We start from the raw sequence: 7,208 nt of genomic DNA on the forward strand, positions 1-7,208 counted from the left end.
AAATTAATCAGCACAGAAACTCCAAAGCACACAAAGAAGTTTTTTATATATAATTTTTTTTTTTTTTAGTCATAGTACCCCCAAGAATTTAAAACTACTTCACCCCTGAGTACACCTGCTGATGAACTATTCATATTAAAGTCTAAAATGATTACACAAAATTTTTAAGACTGCAGAATCTCATTTAGCAGCTCCTGAACAATAGATGTGAATTTGTAAATGGTTTTCCTGATCTTTATTGTGTTTAGTGATAAATCTTCAGTCGCTTCAAAATTCAACACTATTTATGTTCAGCGTCTAGTAAAGTTCTAATTTTTTGAATATTAACTATTTTCTGCTGCAGCATCTTTGAATAATGTATTTTTCCTATGATGAATAATCACTAAAACTTTGTGGTTTCCATTAGTATTTACCTCTTTATTCTCTAATACCTCTAAATAAAAAGCAGTCCCACCAACTGCCATCAGAAGTTACCTAATTGGTAAATGTGTGTAGTTTAAGCAGAGTTTTAATGCAGTTGTTCTGTTTGTCCCGGGTCTCAGTGGAAGCTGCTCGGTTCAGAAGAGAAACATAAATCTGGGTGACGGCAGTAGGAGCTCCTCGATCCCTCCTGCAATCGATGGTTTGATTCCCGCCTTGTCGTTTGTGTCTTTGGGCAACACATCTCAATCTTACTTCTGTCAGCCTGACACAGGGCAGCTGTAGTTACAGTTGTGGTGGAAAATTACTACAAGTTAACATCTGCTGATCATGTTATATGAAATGCTTGTGAACTCTCACCAAAAGAACTATGTGGGTTACATGTACAAGGTTGGAAGTTGTTTTCTACAGCTGCATCAGAGCCAGACTGTCTCACCCCTTGTTTTGAATTCCTTATCCTTGGTATAAAACTCATGTATTGACTCTGCCTGGCAGAGCTTTTCACCCAGACATGCTTCATTATTGATAGTCTTACAAGCCCTTTATATTGTGCACAATATATGAATAAACCTGATTGAGTGATTTCATCTAACAGTGCTTGGTAAAATAGTTTTTTTTCCACACCTCAGTCCATTAGCTTTCCATTATCAACTTGTGAAAGCCCTTTGAGATTTCAACTGGAGATATAAATGTCTTAATAAATGCAGTTTATTGAAATCACCATTACAAACCAATGACAGACCATGCTGCAAGAAAACATCCAATCTGAGCTGCAATGAAATGATACAGATCAAAGGATATCCATATGTTTTAATGGCCCAGTCAAAGTCCAGACCTGAATGCAGTTGAGCATTTGTAAAAAGACTGCATTGTTCTCAAAACTCAACTTCTAATCAAACTAAGCTTGAGCTTTTTTTTTTGGCGAAGAGTAAGTAAACATGATTTAATGTCCAAAGACAACAAGTTGGATGTTCTGGAGTGGCCTAATCAAAGCCCAGACCTCAATCCCATAGATATATAGTAGGTCTTGAAAGGGGCTTTTAAAATATTGACTAATACAGTTACATTTATCGTCATTTATAAGATTTAGATTTTGATACAGAATAAATCTGGAGTAAAAGACCCACCTAATGGACTAACAGTTTTAAAATGCTTATTTGACAATCTGCTCACTTATAACCATAACAAATATGACTTTTTAATGATCAAACATATTTTTGTGTAATTTGTTTCATAGAATAGCAGAAAGTGTCAAAACCTTCTTTCAGCCAGCTGTCTGGCAGTATCCAGCAATAGGTGAAGACCAAAACAGAAAAATGACTTTTCTTCAATCACACAAGAACAGAATCCAACATTAGGACAGGGCGAAATTAAAAGGTCAATAATAGTTTTAATTGATGCATGTTACATTCAAACCCATCACGTTCCTCCCACACATAACTGTAGACTTGCATACATTTTTTTCTCCATCGCCTCAGCTGAGGAACACTACAGACAACTTGTGAATGCCTTAGGCTATCATATATTTACAAATCTTCCACTTCTATACATAGCAAGTCCTTAAATACAGTCCAACAACAGAGGAGTAACAGGAACGTGTGACTGATTGTATGCAGTTTCTTCGAAGCATATTTCATGAACTTTCCTTCCAGAAAAGGCGTGTGCATACAGCACTGTCATAAAAAGTGAGTCACAATCAGACATGATAGGTTAAAAACTCCACAAAGCCTCTTCATTCATATTTCACAAGATAAAACTTCCTTCAGCAGGGATTTTCTTTCAAAATGCAAAAAAGTACAAAAAGACATGTAAGGTAACAAAAAATAGTTAAAATGTGCTCAGTGCATTAAGACTTTCCAATATATATCAAAAAGAAACTAAGAGGTGTTTTGCCCGGTTCCATCTCTGTGATAAATAAAAGTCACATTATTACAGGCAGACAGTCAGAGGGCATTAATCAAAACCAAGATACAGTGAAAAAATACGAGTGAAACGTAAAGCAAAAAATTTAAGGTTCAACGTACGTTTGTGTAGGCCAAACTTCAAACTTAACAGAAATTAGATTTTTTTTTAATGGTTTTCAAAGAAATACAGCTTAAATCAGCAAATCTGACCAAGTTTATACAGCATGGTGCAGAAATCTTAAGCCTTTACACACATAGGCTGACTCAAGATGTGTGCACTGTTCACCATCACACTGTGAGCTACGGCGAGCACTTTGGCCGGAGAAACCATCATACGGATGTTGTTTAGAAGAGACACACTGTGCAATGTTTCAGTTTGGTATCTGCAGTGGCTTCACACCTCAACCAGATCTGAGGTTAGTCTAAGCTTAGCCCTGCAAACATCAAGGCCAAACCCAGGAACTCTATCAGTAAACTTCAGCACTACTGAGAAACTAATGGCATTTTATTGACAGATTCTGAAGAAGGAAAAAAAAAAAAAAAAGAAATAATAAAAAAAAAGTGTAGCCTTGAGATTTCATTAATTTAAAGTGACAACTTTCAGTTTTTAGTGCCACGTTCAGAACTCTTAAAAGCTCCCTGACCTCATGTAGAGTCGACTGACTAGCTGAACGAGCAAAAAGAATCGGCTGCGCGTGCACGCGCACACACACACACACACACACACACACACACACACACACACACACACACACACACACACACACACACACACACACACACACACAGTACTGGCAGCTGTGTGACAGGAGAGCCATGCATGAAGCACAGAGGGCGTCAAAAATGACATTCGCACTCAGTAAAGCATCACAAGAAAATGGGAGAAAACTGACAGACAGACCAAAGGCCAAACATGAGGTTTGCACAAGGAAGACTGTAGCTGGCGCTAGCAAGAAATAATATGTGGATAGTTAGTGGTGAGATAAGATTATGGGTCAACCTTTGTCTTGCAAAAACACGGTCATGTCGATTTAACGTTTTTATCCTTGGCAAAAGTCCAAACAGAAATCTGTTTTGATTGATGATGAAAAACAGATTTGAGCACAATTTCATGTTACTAAACCCCATAAAATCATGTAGTAATCACAAAGGTGTAAAGAACGTTTTTTACAAGTTCAGAAAGGCCAACATTGTTAGTGACGTATTGCATTAAAGACCAAGCAAACCTTTACTTTGCTGCAAAGCCTGAACCTAAACACAAACAGAGACAGTGACTATTAGACTCTCCATCATTCAGAGCCAGGGTGAGCGGCTGGAATACAGAAATGTTGGTGTTTCTCCCTCACCTTGGCATGGTTTCTGACACTTTGATCTCAGAGTCAAAGGCAAACAGTGTTGATATATGTATTCATATAAATAACAAAATAGTACAGTATAAATATAAAGATTTTGTGTGTGTGTGTGTGTTTTTGTAGATAGATGTGTGACCGCAGCTGTATGTTGTGTAGAGGTTCAGGGTAAGAGTGTGTGTGTGAGCCAGTGTTAGGACAGGATAGAGGGAGCGGGGTTAGAGGTGAGGCTTTCCATCTCTGACCTCGTGGAAGAGGGAGGTGTAGAACTCAGGCTCCAGTTGTTTGTTGCGGTAGCGCTGCACAATTTCAGTGATTTTCTGTTTTCGCCTTACATGTGGCGGGTTGTACAAGTCGCTCTCCAGGCGCTTCCGTCGGCATACGTTGATCACTGTCTGACGGACGAGAAACCCTGAAAGGCAGACCCAAAGGAAAGAAAAACTAATTCACAATTTTGTCGCATCAAAATTCTATTTTTCCATTAGTTTTTAAAGTTTTCTGCACATCTGAGGAAACTAGACACCACAGCAGCTCAGGTGGGACAAATGCCATTGAAAGACTTAAAATCCAACTTTTAAAGTGAAATATATCCACAAATTTATGTCATCAATGTTAAAGGGGACCTATTATTTTTACTTCTTATACTTCCATTTGGGTCTCAACTGCTTCCAAAAACAAACAANTCAATATAAATTTTATAAATTTATTATAAATTTATTGATTTAATCTCTGCTTAATCTCATATTACACAGTGCAGAAGCTCAATCAGCACCAATTAAGATTTACTCACTTCTGAATTCTTAAAGTTGATCCACTTTCTGCTTGATTTAGTTGATCCTTTTTTGAATGTTTGGTGGAACTCATAGAGCATAAAACTCTGAACTAAAGTTGCTGAGTTTACTCCTGTGTGGAACATATTTACAATTTTTAACATGGAGTTGAGAAAACTGTCATTTTTCCATCCTTTTTGTCACGATCCATAGTTTTCTGTGTTTATTTTTGAGTTTTTTCTGCGTTTATAATCCTGTTCCCTGTGAGTCTGTCTCTGCGTCTTCACCGTTGATTGTTTCCCAGGTGTGTCTCATCCCCTTGATTACCCTCCCAGTGTATTTAGTCCCACCTGTTGTCTTTGTCTCTTGTTGGATCTTTGTCGTAAGTCAGTTGTTGTGTGTCGGCTCTCCAGTAGAACTGAGAAGTCCTGGTCTGCCCAGCTCTAGTTTCAGTCTTCAGTTTGTCAGTAGCTACCGGCAACTAGCTGTGTGCTATGTCCTCTGCCGTGCCGCCTGTATTGGACTGAGTGAGCGTTATCATTAAATTCATCATTTCCTTTACACCTGGGTCTCTGCGTCAATCCTCACCACCATCACCAACCACTTCATGACACTTTTTTGTGATCCACTCTGCTAGGACCATGGAGCTGGTGGTGAATGTCTGCAGGTGCTGACCACGTCACTACCTGCATTTCCAAAGCTTTATCAATGTTCAGCTAATGTAAAGAAAACACAATTCTGCAATTGCAGTGTTTCCATTAGATAAGAAACAATTAAAATCACACATGAATAACTTAGTAATACTGCACTGTAATCTGCCAAATACTTCCTTCTTCTTTGTGGTTTGTGTCAGCAACATCTGGTTGTTGATCATGTGATTACTGTGACATGAAAATGTTTTCATTGCAGTTTAGATAAACACATTTTGATGCTGCCAAAAAGACAACAAAACAATAAAACTCATTTCATTCAAAACTTATCAAAAAACAAGATTTTTTTTTTCAATCTACATTTTTCATTTATTTTTGAAAGGTCAAATTTAGTTTTGTACAGCTGAATGGTTGCCGTGGTGATTGAAGGATTTCTCAAACATGCTTGAAAGAATCAAGGCAGCACTGCAGGTCTGTTTCTGATGAGGTAATATAACATGATGTAAAGCTCAGGAGAGTTTAAAGTTCAACACACACATGCACAGTATGAACATTTTTTTGAAAAAGTGATTTGACTCAGTTACACATCACTTTAAGTCCAATATTCCTATTTCTTATAATTGCTCTGTATTTTTCATATTATAGTTTTTATAGTATGTTATTATTACTACTAACAGTTTTGTTGTTGTTACTCTTGTTTTTTAGATATTGTTTTAACACTAAGAACTTTTAACATCTTATGCTGCTGAACTTCCCCATTATGAGACAATAAAGATGTTTCTATTCTATTCTCAGCATGTTTTTCACTAGAGGTCAGCCAGTGTGTAGCAGTTGTGGCAGAGGTCAAACATATATCAGTGTGGGATCAGTAAAGGCTTTTCCAATATCAGTTCAGTTTGGATTATTAAGGCGGCTGCTGAACAAAGTGACCTGCTGTCGGTGGCATCCTCGTTTTTAGCATCACAGCACAGATGGTTCTTCTCATCTGAGCGTTTGTATGTGTATGCTGACATGTGGGTGGAAGATAAACTAACGTGTCAACCAACAGGCTGGTTGGCCTATTTGTGCACCCTGGCCTTACAGCTAGAGTGAGATTTCCTCCTCCAGTTCCTCTGCTGTCCCACTTACAAATTCCTGCAAGTCTCCCAGCTGAATAAACAGCAATCATCTCCGATGGAGCAAACATATCTGCACAAAGAAAGCCTTTATTTTGTTTGGTCGGAGTTAGTTATCGCCAGAGAGAAGAAGACTTTAATTAAGTAATCAATGTGTGCACTGCGCTGTGGAGTGCACTTCACTCCGTGGGCATGCAGCGCATTGCAAGGAAGTGGATCTGACAAAAAAAACAACTATGACAGCAAGAAAACTCTCCTCCCAGAACTCCTTTGTTTCTCTCAATCATGTAGTTGGAAAATGCAATCGCTCAATAAGCCGTCTTCATGACTGAGGAGTCAAGGTTTTCTGTTTCCTTTGCAACGTCAAAACATGTCCTGCTCCTATAGCTGAGGGAACATTAGAAAGAAAAAGTGCAATAAAAGTAAACACGTACTAAAAGGAAAAGATGGCCAGCCTTGGTGCTGAACTCTGCTGACGTGCAAAAAGAAAGAGAAATCAGTTTTTTAAAGGGACAGTGTTTGTGTTTTCCAGCCACATGACATTTTAAAGTTCAGTCATGCAACTATGTTACCTTCAGTTGTTATAAAAATGCTGCATATCAAATATGACTTAAAAAGAAATTTGACTTCTTTAACACCTTGAAGTTTGGTCTCTGTCACTTTAAGAAGCTTCTGGTCTTTCATCACATGTTTCCTCTGTTAACCCTTTAAAGCAGTGGTTTCCAAACTTTTTCTGGGCCCCCCTATGGATTACAAATAGCTGTCTGGTTGAACGACATGGGTGTGTGTGGGGGGGGGGGGATAGGATTCTTAGAGACATAGATTTTGACATAGACAACAAAATCTGTAGCCTACAGGCTACTTGTTAAGCTTAAGGTTCTGTATTGATATTAGCTAGTAATCATTTAGCTAACATTACCTGCATCCAACAGCTTCACTCAACTCAGTCGGTTAGTTTGGAGGGAAAAACTGAAAAGTTATTTGCGTTTTGCTGGTTTGC

At 38.2% G+C, this 7,208-nt stretch overlaps 1 long non-coding RNA gene across 2 annotated transcripts; it reads right to left on the reverse strand.

The window, feature by feature from the left end:
• Nucleotides 1-1,790: 1,790 nt before the first annotated feature.
• Nucleotides 1,791-4,339, reverse strand: LOC106939922 (uncharacterized). 2 transcript variants are annotated; one of them, XR_001422950.1, is made up of 2 exons: nucleotides 3,066-4,339; nucleotides 1,791-3,013 (listed from the first exon to the last, which is right to left on the reverse strand). It is a non-coding gene; the product is annotated as an uncharacterized LOC106939922 (long non-coding RNA). The 2 variants fall into 2 exon arrangements; XR_001422951.1 differs by having other exon boundaries at nucleotides 3,062-4,339.
• Nucleotides 4,340-7,208: the final 2,869 nt, after the last annotated feature.

The sequence above is a fragment of the Poecilia latipinna genome, unplaced genomic scaffold, assembly GCF_001443285.1.
Source record: "Poecilia latipinna isolate Pla-1442-1.1 unplaced genomic scaffold, P_latipinna-1.0 Scaffold3029, whole genome shotgun sequence".
NCBI classification, from domain to species: Eukaryota; Metazoa; Chordata; class Actinopteri; order Cyprinodontiformes; family Poeciliidae; genus Poecilia; species Poecilia latipinna.